The 20224-nt window shown below is 39.2% G+C and overlaps 1 pseudogene; it reads right to left on the bottom strand.

Annotated features, from left to right (window-relative positions):
* Window positions 1–1162: 1162 nt before the first annotated feature.
* Window positions 1163–18786, bottom strand: LOC140628486 (Y-box-binding protein 1 pseudogene; annotated as a pseudogene).
* Window positions 18787–20224: the final 1438 nt, after the last annotated feature.

The following is a 20224-nucleotide window of genomic DNA, read 5'->3' as shown; positions in this document are numbered from 1 at the left end:
TTGAACAGAAATTAGACTTTTAGTCTTATACCCTTGTACTTTAAAATCCATTTACTTCGATCTTAGTCTGTCCTGACCACATCTAAAATTCCTTTCCAAGGATTTCCCTTCACAACCCTTCTACACCTTCCTTTGCATTCAGAATTTGTTCTAAGCCATTTCTTTCCAGTCAGTCTCATTTAGGACAAAATTGCTTTCTTTTACCTTGAACAAAAATATATTCCCATTTCTTATATTTTTCTTACACATCTACTTTCTATATACAGAGTTGATTTCTTTACTGCCATCAGTCTTATTTTAGCAGAGTTTTTCACTGTTAGGAACCTTAGTCTCCAGTGAAAACTAAGGAGTAACCGATTTTGAACTATCACACTAGAACTCTTTAGACGGCAAATTTATGAAACAGTTAAGTACAAAGCGTGTTCACCAACAGATTCAAATCAACATTTCAGCACTTTTTCGTGTTTGGAAAAGACCTAGATGTCCAATGAATTTAATCCCATTTATCATCAAAGTGTAACTAAGACTGAGGTATCTAGAAATGATGTATCATGTCTGCAACACTCTGAAATGTTGCAGAAAACAAAATAATAATTCTGGTTACTCATGGTAGTCATTTCTTATGATCTATAGGTTGCCATAAGCACTGAACTAATGAATATTGATTGATCCATTGCTCCTACAGGAAATATATGCATACCTCACATAGATGATAAACTTAAATCTCAAAAACAGCACTCCCTGGAAGATCCTATAATCTTTATTTTTAAAAAAGGTTAGAGTGTTAATGCCATCCTCAGGTGCCCAAATTGTGATTCAAACCCAGTCAGCTGGCCCAAGAGCCAGCATTTCTTGCACCACACTGGACTGCTCTATATTGTCTCTAATTTCCGGTGATCTCTATGAAGCCTGAAACCTCAGGTAGAAACGTGCACATCAGGTGACTCAAAGGTTTTTTTTTTTTTTTTTTTTTTTTTACAATTATTTAAGACCTTTATTAACGGGTGCTTGCCGTTTGTTGACTTTTTTGAAAAAATCAAGTTGTAAACTTTTATTACAAATTAAAAATGAGGTTCTTAAAAATCTCAACTTGACCAGATATGAAACAATTTAAAAACCTTTAAAGGTGTATTGAGAAAAACCAGGCTTTAAAAAAAAAAAAAAAAAACACATTTATCATTACCAAAAAGAGACGTCTTTAGGTAAAAATAATAAAAACCCCATGCTGCATAGATAATGCAGATAGTTCTATTTATCTGGTCAATGGGCAAAAAGCAAGCACTTAAGGTCTTCAGCTCCAATCTTTTGTTCATTTCTTATTGCTGGAATTTCATCTTCATTTCTTCATGTTGGATGACTAAACCGGATGATGGTAGAGATGGTAAGCTGGCATTTACTCAGCCCCGCCCTGCTCAGCCCCGGGAGCGGACGAATTCTCAGCTGGTGGATCGGCTGCTTTTGTCTCTTTGCCATCTTGTGGTTTAGGGTTTTCTGGGCGTCTGCGTCGGTAATTGAAGTTGCGGCGGTACCGACGTTGAGGTGGCTGCTGACCTTGGGTCTCATCTCCTTGATTTTCCTTATCTTCCTCATTTCCATCCTCTCTAGGCTGTCTTTGGCGAGGAGGACCCCTACGGAATCGTGGTCTATAACCTCGATACATATTCTGTCTCACTGGTCTACCTTGTTCTCCTGAACCCTGGTTGTCAGTACCTTCCATCACTTCTCCCTGCACAGGAGGGTTGGAATACTGTGGCCGATGCCCGTAGGGTCTCCGCATGTAGTAAGGTGGGAACCGTCGCCTGCGGTAGGGCCGGCGCTGTTGGGCCTGGCCTTCGGGAGCACTTTCCGATCCCTCGTTCTTCTCCCCACTCTCACTATTCTGGTAATTCTGCTGGTAATTGCGTGGAGGACCCCTGCGACGTGGATAGCGTCTATAATGGTTACGGTCTGCTGCATATTTACTGCCTTGCACTGGAACTCCACCAGGGCCTGTAACATTTGCTGCCTCCGCACCCTTTTCTCCTTCAACAACATCAAACTCCACAGTCTCTCCATCTCCTACACTGCGAAGGTACTTCCTGGGGTGATTCTTCTTTATGGCAGTCTGGTGTACAAATACATCTTCCTTGGTGTCATTCCTGTTGATGAAACCATATCCGTTTCTTACATTGAACCATTTTACTGTTCCCAAAACCTTCGTTGCGATGACCTTCTTGTCTCCGCCGGCAGGCGCCGCCGATGTGAGGCTGCCCGGGCCGCCGCTCCCTGCGCCGCTGCCGGTGGTGCCGGGCTGGGTCTCGGCCTCGCTGCTCATGGTTGCGGTGATGGTGACTGGGGCCGGCTGCGGCAGCTGTGGCTCCTCCCAGGGTGTGATGGTAACTAGGCCGGCGGCGGTGGTGGGGCTGCTCAGGGCTCTCTGGGGTCCGTTCTCCGCTCCCGCTACCGATCGAACTCGACTCAAAGTTTTTGTAAGCTCTGTGCATGTGAGCAAAGACCATAAAATCTCCACTAATTATTGATTTGAAGGTTATAGGAAAGGAGGCAAAATCCCTATCAAGATACTAATACTTTTCCCAGAAGTAGAACAAATAATCCTAAAATTTATATGGACCCACAAGAGGAGCTGCATAGCCAAAGCAGTCTTGAAAGAGAATAAAGCTGGAGGTATTACAATCCCAGATTTCAATATAAAATACAAAGCTGTACTAATCAAAATAATATGATACTGGCACTAAAATAGAAATATACATGAATTGAAGAGAATAGAAAACTCATAAAGAAACCCATGCTTGTATGATCAGTTGATCTATGACAAAGGAAGCAAGAATATACAATGGGAAAAAATCTATTCTATTCAATAAGTAGTGTTGGGAAAACTGGACAGTTTAGATGCAAAAAAATGAATCTGGACTACCTTTTAAAACTATACACATAAATAAACTCAATATAGATTAAAGATCTAAATCTAAGATTTGAAACCATACAATCCCTAGAAAAAACTTTAGTAATTTTTTTGACATTGACCATACATTTTTCTACCTATGTCTCCTCAAGCGAGTTCAACAAGAGCAAAATTAAACTATTGGGATTTTGCCAAAATAAAAAGCTTCTGCACAGTGAAGGAAACAATCAACAAAACAAAAAGATAACCTAATGAATGGGAGAAGATAGCTGCAAATAATAAACCCAATGAGGCTAATATTCAAATATAGAAAGAACTTATACAACTGAACACCTGAAAAACATATAATGCTACTAAAATAGGCAAAATCAGGGAAATACAAATCAAAACTACAATGATATATTACCTCACACCTGTTAGAATGGCTAAAATTACAGCACAGGAAACGATAGATGTTGGCAAGGATGCGGAGAGAGGAGAATCCTCTTACAGTGTTGGTAGGAATGCGAACTAGTGCAGTACTCTGGAAAACAGTATGGAAGTTCTTTAAAAAGTGAAAAATAGAATTATCCTATGAGCCAGCAATTGTACTACTTGGTTTTTACCCAAAAGATGGAAAAATACTGATTTAAAGGAACACATGCACCCTGATGTTTATAGCAGCACTATCAACAATAGCCAAATTATGGGAAGAGGCCAAACGTCCATCGACTGATGGATGGATAAAGAAGTTGTGAGAATATATACATATTATCCCAGCTGTGAATATTATATATTCAGTATATATTCACATGCACCACTCAGCCATAAAAAAGAATGAAATTTTGCCATTTGCACTGATGTGGGTAGAGCTAGAAACTATTATTCTATGTGAAGTAAATTAGTTAGAGAAAGACAAACATCATGTGATTTCACTCATATGTGGAATTTAAGAAACAAAACAGATGGACATAGGGGAATAAAGAAAGAGAGATGAGCAAACCAAAAAACAAACTCTTAACTGTAGAGAACAAAGTGGGGGTAACTGGAGGGGAGATGGGCAAGGAAATGACTTGAGTGTGCGATGGATATTAAGGACAGTCATTGTGATGAGCACTGGTGTTGTATGTAAGTGATGAATCACTAAATTCTACACTTGAAACTATTATTACACTGTATGTTAACAGGAGTTTATTTTTAAAAATATTTTATTTATTTGATAGAGAGAGAAAGAGAGAGTTCAAGAGGGGGAAAGGGAAGAAGGAGAGGGACAAATAGATTCCCCACTGAGAGGGGACCCTCTGAAAGCGGGGCTTGATTCCAGGATCCTGAGATAATGACCTGAGTAGAGTCAGATGCTTAACTGACTGAGGTACCCAGGTGTCCTAACTACCTTGAATTTAAATAAAAACTTGAAAAAGAAAAAATTTGCAGGGAAACTGAATAGACATTTTTATAAAGAAAACATAGAGATGGCTGATAGACACATAAGAAATGCTCAACATCACTAATCATCAAGGAAATGCACATCAAAACAACAATGAGATATCACCTCCACCTGTCAAATTACTAGAATCAAAAAGAGAAGAAATAAAACAATGTTGGCTAAGATGTGGAGAAAAAGCAACCCTCATGCACTTTTGGCAGGAAAGTAAGCTGGTGCAGCCACTGTGGAAAACAATATGGAGCTTCATCAAAACATTAAAAATAGAAGAAAAATATGATCCAGAAATTCTGCTGCTAGGTATTTATACAAAGAAATGAAAACACTAATTTGAAAAGATACATGCATCCCTATGGTTATTGCAGCATTATTAACAATAGCCAAGTTATGGAAGCAATCCAAGTATCCATCAGTAGATGAATGGATAAAAAAGATATTTTATATATCTTTATATTACTTAGTCATAAAATGACTGAAATCTTGCCAGTTGAAGCAACCTGGAAAGATGTAGAGGGTATAATGCTAGATGGAATAAGTCAGCCAGAGAATTTCTATGGAATTTAGGAAACAAAGGAAAAGAGATGGAAAGCTACAATAAAACAACCAGACTCTTAAATACAGAGAACAAACTGGTGGTTGCCAAAAGGGGAGTGAATGGGGGGATGGGTGAAATAAAGAGGATTAAGAGAACATTCATCTTTATGAGCACTGAGAAATGTATAGAATTGTTGAATCTTTAAATTGTACACTTGAAACTAATATAATACTGTGTTAATTTACTTGAATAAGAAATAATAGGCAGATTTACCCATACAGAATCTTCAAATTATAAGAATCAAATGTATACACACATGTTTGTTATGCTATTCTTGCAGCATTTTGATGAAACGTTTTCAAAATACAATTTGAGGAAAAATAAAGTTGTATGGAGGAGGGGTGCCTGGGTGGCCCTGTGGTTGAGTGTTTGCCTTTGGCTCAGGTCCTGATCCCAGGGTTCTGCCTATGTCTCTGCTTCTCTTTCTGTGACTCTCATGGATAAGTAAATAAAATCTTACTAAAAAGATGTATGGAGGAGTAAAAAAAGAATAAGAATGGTCCTAGAGCCAACGTATTTTTGGTAGCCTGGATAGCACCAGTCCAGTATGATTTTAGAAGCTTAGGGAAACCCTCCAACACCATCACCCCAATAGTATCTCCTTTCTGCATGTTCATTGATGGCATGTGCTTTAATAACAACCACAGCCTTTGATGCCGCAATGAAGGATCAGGCTTAGAGTGCAGACTCCAACCATCCTAGGTAACGGTGACTTACACTTATTCATAATAAGTGAATCAAGTTAGAATATTGTGAGAGTATTTTTCAATAGGAAAAAATGCGATTAAGTCTGAGGACCCCAGATTACTAAAGGAAAAAAAAGTGGAGGAAACTCACTCCTGATGTTTCTCATTCTTTTAATAATTCTTACCTATTCAAAATCTTAAAAAATCACAAATTCAAATTTATGAAATAGAGTTTTTTTCACCCTTTAAGTGACAGGTTATTCTAGAACTTTCCAAAGTTAGGCAAGGATACTTTAGAAGACCTAAATGCAAATGAGAATTATTTTCTTCCTGTTTCACTTCCAAAGATAATAGCTTCTGAACAAATTGCATAATGTTTAAGTGCCTTCAGAAAGTTAGACTTGGCACTGCACCTTTAATTGAAAATGAAATCCTTATTAATGGCCCAATTGGCATTGCTTACCAGGAAAGAGGTTGCATTTCAGAAATTTAAGTTTCCCAAAGGAGGCATTAGTGAAAAAGCTCTCAGATTTAAAGGAAACTAATATCAGAGTAAAAACAATGTGAAACAAATCTGAGAATCCTTTGAATTTTTGTTAAGTATTGTTCATGGGCAGTGATGGATAAATTAGGTAATTTACTTCTATTATATAAAATGCAGAGGATGTGACAATGGAGCTTCTTACTACTGTCTTAAGTGGTAGCTGAGTCTGGGGATGAAGAAAAGGGAACTAAGGAATACAGGCTGCCATATTGTGATCTTTTGTAAAAGGATATGTATTGAGAGAAACAATTTAGGGTTGCCAGATAAAATATAAGATTTCCAATTAAATTTGAATTTAAGATAAATAATAAAGATTCCTTTAGCATATATAAGGTACATATTTATACTAAAACTATTATTATTTATTAATTTATCATTCTTTATTTTATACTAAAATTATTTCTTACTTGAAATGCATATCAAAACCACTGCTATTCAAACATTAGCATGCATAGGATTTGCCATTTCAATTTAATATAATTGAAATACAATGTTATATTAGTTTTGGGTATACAATACAATGATTGAACAATTCCATACATCACTCAGTGTTCATCAAGATAAGTACACTCTGCATTCCCTTTATCTATTCCACACATATTCCCACTCACTTCCACCCAGGAAATGACCAGGTTGTTCTCTGCATTTACAGTCTCCTTCTGTTTCTCTCTTCCGTAGTTTGTTTTGTTTTTTTAAATTCCACATGAGTGATATTGTATGGTATTTGACTTTCTGACAGACATTCCACTTAAAGTTATACCCTCTACATCCAACTAGGTTCTTACAAATGGCAAGATTACATTCATTTTTATGGCTGAATAATATTCATTATACACACACACACATCACATCTTCTTTATCATTAATCTATTGTTATACACATGAGTGACTTCCATATTTTGGCTATTGTATATAATGCTGCAATAACATAGGGGTGAATATATGTTTTTAAATTAGTGTTTTAATTTTCTTTTGGTAAATACCCAAAAGATTACGGCATTATATGGTAATTCTATCTTTACTTTCATTTTTATGTTATTTTTTAAGTTTGTATTTTAATTCCAGTCAGTTAACATACATTGTAGGCAGGGGGGAGTTAAGATGGCAGAATAGTAGGAGGACCTTATGCTTGTGTTGTACCTTGAACACAGATAGATATAAATCAAATCATTCTGAACACCCAAGAAATCAATCTGAGGACTGATGGAACAAATTACACAATTAGAGGTAGAAAAGAAGCCACCTTGTGGACGGTAGGAGGTGCAGAGACATGATCTGGAGAAGAAAAAGATCATGGGTGCTGGGGAGGGGAGGAAGACCTGATCAGAGAAAGAGGAGAGAGAGAAAGAGAAAAAGAGAGAGAGAGAGAGAGAAAGAGAGAGAGAGAGAGAGAGAGAGAAGAGCATGGAGGATTGCACAAGGAAAATACATTCCCAAAGCCATTCACTGGGAAAATGAGAGGGGCTAATTATTGTGAGTTTTCATAAACAGTGGAGCTCAAAAACTAGAGTTTTAGAAGTCTGCACCATGGCAGGTGTTGAGCCCAGTGGGTGCTTTGTATTCTTTTGTAGAAGGAGGTGAGAGGCCTGGGAGTGAATGGAGTAATCAGAGGATACCCTGGGATGCACTGAGAGAAACAGTTACCCTTTCTTAGAGTGCATTTGGGAGAGGTGACATTGCCTCTCAGGAAACAAAAGAGAGAGTGGGCACCATGGCACTCCCTTGCCCCTTAAGCATAGGAGCAAAGACACCTGCTGAGGGCAGATAATCCGGGCTCAGGCTTTTTGCTGCACTGTACTCTAAACTCCAAGCTCTTGCGCATTCATGTGACTACCCTTCAGGGACATACCAGCACCAGCCCATCCTCCAGAGGGCCAAAATAGATCAGCATCCTGCAGAGTTCCTAAAGCTTGGAGTTATGAAACTCAGCCAGTGTGCCTGAGATAAAACTAGGAGCACTGCACTGTTGGACAGGTAGACAGCCTAGACACAGACTGGGTAAAGGCAGGGATCTGAGAGACACTTGGTACACATGAGGAGAGAGTATTTGTTCTTCTGTGATGGCTTCCCAGACAGCAGTCATGCAAACACCCCTTTCTGGGGATGAAAGAACAGGCTGATACCACTTTTATCCCCCACACCAACATGGCTGACTTCAGCGAGCAGCATCCTAAAAAGCTCACTCTAAGCTCTACCCCTACACTAGGTGGGTGCTTCTTTGCTAGGGCAAATGTACTTCAGAACAAGAGCAACAGGCTCCTCATTCAGAAGACCAGCACAAATCTCCTGTATGCATCATACTTCCTGACTATAGAGTGCTGCAGGCTTCAGTTCTAGTGGAAATACGATCAAGTCTCATTTAACAAACAGACAAGAGCACAACTAGTGAAAACTCACCACACTCTGGCCAAGGTCCAAACACTCACCACTCCAGGCAAGGAAAACTTTGCTCAGGACTGATCTGAGGGAAAGAGCTACCAAATCACAGAAGCAGAGTGCACACAGTATGCACCGGAGAAACTTCCTGAAGCACCAAGGCCCTGGACAATATAAGACCTCTTCTTAATAAAGTCATTACTTTCAGCAGCAAGAAACATAAAGGCATTCCTAACACACAAAGAAGACAGAGACCTAGACAAAATGCCAAGATAGAGGAATTCACCCCAAAAGAAAGAGCAAGTAAAGGTCATGTCATCTAATTGAAACAGATATAAATAATATGACTGATCCAGAATTTAAAACAACAATCATAAGGATAATAGCTGGGCTCAAGAAAAGCGTGGAAGACATCAAGGAATCCCTTACCACAGAGATAAAAGACCTAAAACTAGTCAGGTCAAAATGAAAAGTGTGATAACTGAGATAGGAAATCACCTGGATGTAATGATCACAAGGATGGAAGAATCATAAGAATGAATAAGTGAAATGGAAGATAAAATTATGGAAAATAATGAAGCTAAAAATATGAAGGAAAGAAAAATACTGGATTATTAATATAGACTTAGGGAATTCAGGGATTCCATGAATCCTAATAATAACATTTATATCATAGAGTCCCAGAAGAAGAAGATAGGGAAAGGGGGCCAGAAGTTTATTTGAGGGAATAATAGCTGAAAATTTCCCTTTTCCCTTATCTTGGAACTGATACAGACATACATAGAAGACTCCCATTAAAAATCAACAAAAGTAGGCCAACACCAAGACAGGTAGTAAAATTTGCAAAATACAGACATAAGGAAAAAAAAATCCTTAAACAGGAAGGGACAAGATATCCATAACTTACAATGGAAGACAAATAAGATTAAGCTGCAGATTTCTCTACATAAATTTGGCAAGCCAAATACGGTGGCACAATATATCAACATGCCACAAGGCCAAGATATGCAACCAGTAATACGGTACCCAGAAAGACTGTCATTTAGAATCTAAGGAGAAATAAAGTGTTTCTTACACAAACAAAAAATAAAGGATTTCATGACCACTAAACCAGCTCTGCAAGGACCATATGATCCTCTCAATAGATGCAGAGAAAGCATTTGACAAAATACAGCATCCATTCCTGATCAAAACTCTTCAGAGTGTAGGGATAGAGGGAACATTCTTCAGCATCTTAAAAGCCATCTATGAAACACCCACAGCAAATATCATCCTCAATGGGGAAACACTGGGAGCCTTTCCCTTAAGATCTGGAACAAGACAGGGATGACCATTATCATCACTGCTATTCAACATAGTCCTAGAAGTCCTAGCCTCAGTAATCAGGCAACAAAAAGAAATAAAAGGCATTCAAATGGGCAAAGAGAAGTCAAACTCTCCCTCTTCACAGATGACATGACATTGTCCATAGAAAACCCAAAAGACTCCACCCAAAGATTGCTAGAACTCATACAGCAATTCAGCAGTGTGTCAGGATACAAAATCAATGCCCAGATGAGTGGCATTTCTACACACTAACAAAGAGACTAAAGGAAGAGAAATTAAGGAGTCAATCCCTTTCACAATTGCACCCAAAAGCATAAGATTCCTAGGAATAAACCTAACCAAAGAGGTAAAGGATCTATACCCTAGAAACTACAAAACACTTCTGAAAGAAATTGAAGAAGACACAAAGACAAGGAAAAATATTCCATGCTCATGGATTGGAAGAAATAATATTGTGAAAATGTCAATGTTACCCAGGGCAATTTACACATTTAATACAATCCCTATCAAAATACCATGGACTTTCTTCAGAGAGTTGGAACAAATCATCTTGATATTTGTGTGGAATCAGAAAAGACCCCGAATAGCCAGGGGAATTTTAAAAAAGAAAACCATATCTGGGGGCATCACAATGCCAGATTTCAGGTTGTACTACAAAGCTGTGGTCATCAAGACAGTGTGGTACTGGCACAAAAACAGACACATAGATCAATGGAACAGAATAGAGAACCCAGAAGTGGACCCTGAACTTTATGGTCAACTAATGTTCGACAGAGCAGGAAAGACTATTCACTGGAACAAAGACAGTTTCTTTAATAAATGGTGCTGGGAAAATTGGACATCCACATGCAGAAGAATGAAACTGGACCATTCTCTTTCACAATACACAAAGATAAACTCAAAATGGATGAAAGATATAAATGTGAAACTAGGTTCCATCAAAATCCTAGAGGAGAACACAGGCAACACCCTTTTTGAACTTGGCCATAGCAACTACTTGCAAGATACATCCATGAAGGCAAGAGAAACAAAAGCAAAAATGAACTATTGGACTTCATAAAGATAAGAAGCTATTGCATATCAAAAGAAACAGTCAACAAAACTAAAAGACAACCTACCAAATGGGAGAAAATATATGCAACAGAACTATCAGATAAAGGGCTAGTATCCAAGATCTATAAAGAACTTATTAAATTCAACACCAAAGAAACAAACAATCCAATCATGAAATGGGCAAAAGACATGAACATAAATTTCACAGAGGAAGACAGACATGGCCAATAAGCACATGAGAAAATGCTCCACATCACTGGCCATCACGGAAATACAAATCCAAACCACAATGAGATACCACCTCACAGCAGTGAGAATGGGGAAAATTAAGAAGACAGGAAACCACAAATGTTGGAGAGGATGTGGAGAAAGGGGAACCCTTCTGCACTGCTGGTGGGAAGGTGAACTGATGCATCCACTCTGGAAAACTGTGGAGCTTCCTCAAAGAGTTAAAAATAGACCTGCCCTATGACCCAGCAATTGCACTGTTGGGGATTTACCCCAAAGATACGGATACAGTGAAACCCCAGGACACCTGCACCCCGATGTTTATAGCGGCAATGTCCACAATAGTCAAACTGTGGAAGGAGCCTCGGTGTCCAACGAAAGATGAATGGATAAAGAAGATGTGGTCTATGTATATGGTGGAATATTAGCCATTAGAAATGACAAATACCCGCTATTTGCTTCGACATGGATGGAACTGGAGGGTATTATGCTGAGTGAAATAAGTCAATTGAAGAATGACAAACATTATCGGTCTCATTCATTTGGGGAATATAAATAATAGTGAAAGGGAATAGAGGGGAACGAAGAAAAAATGAATGGGAAATATCAGAAAGGGAGACAGAACATGAGAGACTCCTAACTCTGGGAAACGAACTAGGGGTGGTGGAAGGGGAGGAGGGTGGGGGGTGGGTGTGACTGGGTGGCAGGCACTTAGGGGGGCACTTGATGGGATGAGCACTGGGTGTTATTCTGTATTTTGGCAAATTGAACAGCAATAAAAAATAAATTTATTATTTAAAAAAAAGAAGATCTGGTTTATGTATACAATGGAGTATTACTCAGCCATTAGAAACAACAAATACACACCATTTGCTTCGACGTGGATGGAACTGGAGGGTATTATGCTGAGTGAAATAAGTCAGTCTGGAAGGACAAACATTATATGGTCTCATTCATTTGGGGAATATAAAATATAGTGAAAGGGAATAAAGGGGAACGAAGAAAAAATGAATGGGAAATATCAGAAAGGGAGACAGAACATGAGAGACTCCTAACTCTGGGAAATCAACTAGGGGTGGAGGAAGGGGAGGTGGGTGGGGGTGGGGGTGACTGGGTGATGGGCACTGAAGGGGTCACTTGGTGGGATGAGCACTGGGTGTTAGTCTATATGTTGGCAAATTGACACCAATAAAAAATAAATTTGTTTAAAAAAATGCCCAGTGCTCATCTCATCACGTTTGTTTTAAATTATTATTTTACAAAGTAAAAAATTTACAAGACAAAAAAAATGGAGCTAATGACACCTCCAACTTGAAAATAAAAGGTTGGAGAACCATTTACCATTCAAATGGTACTCAAAATAAAGCAGGGGTAGCCATCCTCATATCAGATAAATTAAATTTTATCCCAAAGTCTGTAGTAAGAGATGAAGAGGGACACTATATCATACTTAAAGGGTTTATCCAACCAGAAGACCTAACAATCATGAATATTTATGCCCCTAATGTGGGAACTGCCAAGTATATCAATCAATTAATAACCAAAGTAAAGACATACTTAGATAATAATACACTAATACTGGGAGACTTCAACACAGCAAATTCTGCAAATGATAGATGGAAGCAGAAGATCACTAAAGAAATAAAGGATTGAAATGATACACTGGACCAGATGGATGTCGCAGATAAATACAGAACTTTGTATCAAAATGCAGCTGAATACATATTCTTCTCAAGTGCACATGGAAATTTTTCTAGAAAAGACCACATACTGGGTCACAAATCAGGTCTCAACCAATATGAAACGACTGGCATTCTCCCCTGCATATTTTCAGACCACAATGCTTTGAAACCAGAACTCAATCACAAGAAGAAATTTGGAAGAAACTCAAACACATGGAGGTTACAGAGTATGCTACTAAAAGTTGAAGGTGTCAACCAGGAAATTAGAGAAGAATTAAAAAGATTCATGGAAACTAATGAAAATGAAGATGCAACTGTTCAACATCTTAGTGATACAGCAAAAGCAGTCCTAAGAGGGAAATACATTGCAATACAAGCCTCCCTCAAAAAATTGAAAAAAAAAAACTCAAATACACAAACTAATCTCCAACCTAAAGGAATTGTAGAAAGAACAACAAGTAAAGCCTACACCTAGCAGAAGAAAGGGATAATAAAGATATGAGCAGAACTCAATGAAATAGAGAGCAGAAGAACTGTAGAACAGATCAACAAAACCAGGAGTTGGTTCTTTGAAAGAATTAATAATATAGGTAAACCATTAGCCAGTCTTATTAAAAAGAAAAAGATGATGGAAAAATCATGAATGAAAAACGAGAGATCACAACAAATACCAAGGAAATACAAATGATTTTAAAAACGTATTACGAGCAGGTATACGCCAACCAATTAGGCAATCTAGAAGAAATGCATGCATTTCTGAAAAACCACAAATTATCAAAAATGGAACAGAAAGGAATAGAAAACCTAACCGGGGCAATAACAAGTGAGGAAATTTAAGCACTCACCAAAAAACTTCCCAAGACTCAAAAGTCGAGGGCCTGATGCCTTCTCAGGGAAATTCTATCAAATGTTTAAAGAAGAAACAATACCTTTCTACTAAAGCTGTTCCAAAGGGTAAAAGGGGACAGAATACTTCCAAACTCCTGGTATGAGGCCAGCATCACCTTCATTTCAAAACCAAAGACCTCACCGGAAAGGAGAATTAGACCAATATCCCTGATGAAAACGGATGCAAAGTTTCTCAACAAGATACTAGCCAATAGGATCAAAGAGTACATTAAGAGTATTATTCACCATGACCAAGTGGGATTTATCCCCGGGATGCAAGGTTGGTTCAACACTCATAAAGCAATCAACATGATAGATCATATCAACCAGAGAAAAAACAAAAACCATATGATCCTCTCAATAGATGCAGAGAAAGCATTTGACCAAATACAGCATCCATTACTGATCAAAACTCTTCAGACTGTAGGGATAGAGGAAACATTCTTCGGTAACTTAAAAGCCATCTACCAAAATCCCACAGCAAATATCATTCTCAATGCGGACAAACTGAAAGCCTTTCCCCTAAGATCAGGTACACGACAGGGATGTCCACTCTCACCACTGCCATTCAACATAGTACTAGAAGTCCTAGCTTCAGCAATCAGACAACAAAAGGAAATAAAATGCATTCAAAAGGAAAGAAGAAGTCAAACTCTCCGTCTTTGCAGATGACATGATACCGTACAACAAAAACCCACAAGACTCCACCCCAAGATTGCTAGAACTCATACAACAATTTGGCAGTGTGGCAGGATACAAAATCAATGCCCAGAAATGATTGGCATTTCTATACACTAACAATGAGACTGAAGAAAGAGAAATTAAGTAGTTAATTGCATTTAAAATTATACTCAAAAGCTTAAGATACCTAGGAATAAACTTTACCAAAGAGGTAAAGGATCTACACCCTAAAAAACTACAGAACACTTCTGAAAGCAATTGAGGAAGACAGAGATGGAAAAACATTCCATGCTTATGGATTGGAAGAATAAATATTGTGAAAATGTTTATGCTACCCAGGGCAATTTTCACATTCAATGCAATCCGTATGAAATACCATGGAGTTTCTTCACAGAGTTGGAACAAATAATCTTAAGATTGTTTGGAATCAGAAAAGTCCCTGAATAGTCATGGGAGTATTGAAAAAGAAAACCAAAGCCAGGAGAATAACAATACCGAATTTCAAGCTGTACTACAAAGGTGTGATCATCAGGACAGTGTGGTATTGGCACAAAAACAGACACATAGATCAATGGAACAGAATGTAGAACCCAGAAATGGGCCCTCAACTCTATGATCAACTAATACTCGACAAAGTAGGAAAGACTATCCACTGGAAAAAGGATAGTCTCTTCAATAAATGGTATGGAAAAATTGAACAGTCACGTGCAGAATAGTGAAACCAGACCATTCTTTTTCACCATACACAAAGATAAACTCAAAATGGATGAAAGATCTAAATGTGAGACAAGCATCCATCAAAATCCTAGAGGAGAGCACAGGCAACACTCTTTTTTAACTTGGCCACAGCAATTTCTTCCAAGATACATCTATGAACGCAAGGGAAGCAAAAGCAAAACTGAACTTAATCAAGTTCATTTGAGGGACTTAATCAAGATAAAAAGTTTCTGCACAGCAAAATAAACAGTCAAAAAAACTAAAAGACAGCCTCAGAATGGGAGAAGATCTTTCCAAATGACCTATCTGATAAAGGGCTAGTCATCAAGATCTATAAGGAACTTATGAAACTCAACAGAACTTATGAAACTCAACACCCAAGAAACAAACAATCCAATCATGAAATGGGCAAAAGACATGAATAGGAATTTCACCAAAGAAACCATACACATTGCCAACAAGCACATAAGAAAATGCTCTGCATCACTTGTCATCAGTGAAATACAAATCAAAACCACAATGAGATACCACCTCACACCAGTGAGAATGGTGAAAATGAACAAGACAGGAAATAACAAATGTTGGAGAGGATGTGGAGAAAGGGGAACTCTCTTTCACTCTTGTTGGGAATGTGAACTGGTACAGCTACTCTGGAAAACTGTGTGAAGGTTCCTCAAAGATTTAAAAATAGAGCTACCCTATGACCCAGCAATTGCACTACTGGGTATTACCCCAGAGATACAGATGCAGTGAAATTCCAGGACATCTGTACCCCATTGCCTGTACAAGAAATGTCCACAATAGCCAAATGTGGAGGGAGCCAGGATGTCATTCAACAGATGAATGGATAAAGAAGTTGTGGTATATATATAATGGAATATTACTAATCAATTAGAAAAGACTAATATCTACCTTTGATGGATCGACCTAGAGGATATTATGGTCAGTGAAACAAGTCAATCGAAGATGGACAATCATCATATGGTTTCACTCATACAGGAAACATAAGAAATAGTGAAATGGATTACAATCAAAAGCAGAGAAAATTAGCAGGAAAAATTACAGAAGGTGACAAAACATGAGAGACTCCTAACTCTGGGAAACAAACAAGGGGTAGGGGAAGGGGAGGCAGGTGGGGATGGGTAACTGGGTGACGGGCACTGAGAAGGGTACTTGGTGAGATGAGCGCTTTGTGTTATAGTATATGTTGGCAAATCTAACTTCAATTTAAAAAAGGATAAATAAAAAAATAAATTAATCTAATACTTTTAATCCTATTGCCAGTATTGCCTCCACAAGAAGCCGCTGGTTGCCATCCTGGTAATGTATCATATCTTCAGCAATCAGAGAAATATCCTCACTAACAGTATCCAGCCTCTTGCATTTTTAAGCACTCTGTCTTGACACCCAGTATATTTTAAAAGTTGATTATGTTACAATATTTGTGACCTTGCCTATGGTAGACTTTCGTTCTTTCTTCATTCTCTGTACATACATAATGTCACTTTCAACCTGGACCATGATCTATTACTGTCTTCTACTTGGCAGGTTGTTCTGGGTGGTCTTGTCTGATGAACTTCTGAGTTTCTCTAGTGGTGCATTTTTGGCTGCTGTGCATGACTTGCATGTGTCTTGGAGGCTGAGTCATGACTATATGTACTCATCTGCTACACAGTATGTCATAACATACTGTGTTATAACACAGGTTATAACACAAATAATACCACAATGACACAATACCACACAATACCACAATACCACAATAACATATACTGTGTTATAACACAGGTTATAACACAAATAATCATTTGTATTATTACATATGGGTTTCACTATTTTTTTTACAGTCTGACCATTGCTTTGCTAGGAGTGATTCTTATATCCAGTACCTAGTGAGGTCAGGAAGCAGAGCTTTATTATTTTTTTGAAACCATACTTTCCTCTTTTTTAGAGACTTCTTTGCCATGTCCTTGTATAGAAGTTACTAACTTTTCGGGCAGCCAGGGTGGCTCAGTGGCTTAGCACTGCCGTTGGCCCAGGCTGTGATCCTGGAGACCCAGGATCGAGTCCCACATTGAGATCCCTGCAGGGAGCCTGCTTATCCCTCTGCCTGTGTGTCTCTGCCTTTCTCTCTGTGTGTATCTGTCATGAGTAAATAAATAAAATCTTTTTAAAAAAAGAACTTACTAACTTTTCCCTTTTGCTCATCAGTTATTTTCCACCCTAATCTTATTCTTCCAACCCAATGTCATGGAAAACACATGCCTTATTATTGATCAAGCACATGGCTCCTGTTCTTATTCAGTGGCTACTTTCTCTGGCACTCATTTATTTCTTCCCTAAGGTCCTGGGGATTTTATCTGCTTGCTTCTTTTCTTGCCAGCTGCTGTATCTTTTTCTTTGTGAGGTCCTGAATCCCAAGGGAACAGCACATACATAGATCCTTAGTTCAAACTTCTCTTATTTCGACAGCAAGAACAAGATCCTGAATCATGTTCTTCTGTGACTCCATATTACACTTCAAGGTTTATTCCAAACTACCAAGACTGGAATCAATGTAATTAATGTTGTAGACCCATTTTACCTATTCAATCTCTCATTACTATTTTCTTAAATATTACCATCTTCAAACCTCTTTTCTTTGTACAAAGTAGACAAAAAAAGACCTATGTTCAAATGAGCACTTTGCCAAACAAAAGGTGTAAGACAAAAATGTCGATCATCTCTATAAGTAAAAGGGCAGAGGAAATTTCAAAGATACTACATCTACCTTCTTTGCTCTTAACCTTTCCAGCTCAGATTGGATTTTCATAAGAATTTACATGAATGACAGCCTCTAGAGATGCTCAGTACACAGCTGGTATGGCTATGTTGGTGGTACTTGTCCAGGGGAACCTCCTATCCAGATTGGGCCATTCTCTGTTCCTATCTTCCTCTAACATACCGTGATTATTTTAGCTTCTAAGCCATTATCTACTCTGCTTTCCAAATGGAAATACTTGGGGACAAGATGGCAGAAGAGTAGGGTCCCCAAGTCACCTGTCCCCACCAACTTACCTAGATAACTTAAAAATCATCCTGAAAACCTATGAATTCGGTCTGAGATTTAAAAGGAGAACAGCTGAAATGCTACAGTGAGAAGAGTTCATGCTTCTATCAAGGTAGGAAGACGGAAAAAAAATAAAGAAATAAAAAAGCATCCATGGGGGAGGGGCCCCCACGAGGAGTCAGGCTAAGGCCACCCGGGGAGAGCCCCCAGGACAGGAAATCCCAGGCCTGGAGAAGCAGAAACTTTACCAAACTCCCTGGACAGTAAGGCGCTGGCAGGGAGCTCAGGCCGGATCCCAGGAGGGGCAGGGATGCCCTCAAGCTCCCAGGGGCACTAACAGAGGAACTGCGCCATGGGGGAGAGCGCGCCACACACAGTGGGCCGAGCTCCCTAAAAGGTCTCGGAAGTGGCTCCGGCACTGGTTTAGGTGGCAGCTCCATGCAGAGCGGGCTGCGCAGCCCCAGTTGCACGATTCCAGCGGTGTAGGCCCCAGAGCCAAGGGCACTGGGGGACACAGCCGAAGATCCAGCGCTCCCCTTGGTACAGGCGGAGGCCGAGAGGACAAAGGACAGCAAGGACGCTACTGCTCCTGAGCGCCCGGAGATATGCAGATCGGCTCACCCCGCCCCGGAGCATCCAGACCCCTGCGGACTGGTAGCTGTGGTAGTTACTGCAGGAGCTGACTCCAGACCTGGAGAGCTGGCCACCGCCACTGTTGTTCCTACTCCTGGTGTTGCCTTGTACCTGGGACTGAGCAGGGGCCTCACAGGATAAACAGCTCCCACTGAGCTCTGCACCTGACAGGGGGATGGGTAGCTCCCCCAGGTGCAAACAACTGAGAAACAGCACAGCAGTCTCCTCCCTGAGAAGACAAGATGGCAGGACAGGGAAAAAGCAAGTTACTGACCAAGCAGCACTGGAAAGTTCCAGAGGAAGTCGAGGGATTTACAGTATGTAGAATCAGAGGATACGTCCCCTTGTTTTTTGTTTTCTGTTTGTCCCCTTCCACACACCTTTTTTTTTTTCTCTCTTTTTCCCATTTTCCAGTATAAGTTGTTTTTGGCCACTCTGCACTGAGCTAAATGACTAGAAGGAAAAACTCACCACAAATGAAACAATCAGAAAGATTCCTCTCTCCCAAAGAGTTACAAAATTTGGATTACAATTCAATGTCAGAAAGCCAATTCAGAAGCACAATTATAAAGCTACTGGTGGCTCTAGACAAAAGCATAAAGGAATCAAGAGACTTCATGACAGCAGAATTTAGATCTAATCAGGCAGAAATTAAAAGTCAAGTAAATGAGATGCAATTCAAACTAGAGGTCCTAACGACAAGGGTTAATGAGGTAGAAGAACGAGTGAGTGACATAGAAGACAAGCTGATGGCAGGAAGGAAACTGAGGAAAAAAGAGAAAAATAATTAAAAGATCATGAGGAAAGGTTAAGGGAAATAAATAGCCTCAGAAGGAAAAAAAAAAAAAAACTACATTTAATTGCGGTTCCAGAGAGCACCAAAAGAGACAGAGGACCAGAAAGTGTATTTCAACAAATCATAGCTGAGAACTTCGATAACTTCGGAAGGGAAACAGGCATTCAGATCCAGAGATTCTCCCCCTAAAATACATAAAAACCGCTGAACACCTCGACATTTAATAGTGAAACTTGCAAATTCCAAAGATAAAGAGAAGATCCTTAAAGCAGCAAGAGACAAGAGATTCCTAACCTATATGGGGAGAAGTATTAGGATAACAGCAGACCTCTCCACAAAGACCTGGAAGTCTAGAAAAGGCTGGCAAGATATATTCCGGGTCCAAAATGAGAAGAACATGCAGCCAAAAATACTTTATCCAGCAAGGCTCTCGTTCAGAATAGAAGGAGAGATAAAGAGCTTCCAGGATAGGCAGAAACTGAAAGAATATGTGACCAACAAACGGGCTCTGCAAGAAATACTAAGGGGGACTCTGTGAAAGGAAGAGGAAGTCCAAAGAAACAATCCACAAAAACAGGGAATCAATAGGTAACACGATGACACTGAATTCATATCTTTCAATAGTCACTCTGAACGTGAATGGGG

This window comes from Canis lupus, chromosome X, assembly GCF_048164855.1.
Source record: "Canis lupus baileyi chromosome X, mCanLup2.hap1, whole genome shotgun sequence".
NCBI lineage: Eukaryota > Metazoa > Chordata > Mammalia > Carnivora > Canidae > Canis > Canis lupus.
This window is presented reverse-complemented; position numbering and strand designations above follow the sequence as displayed.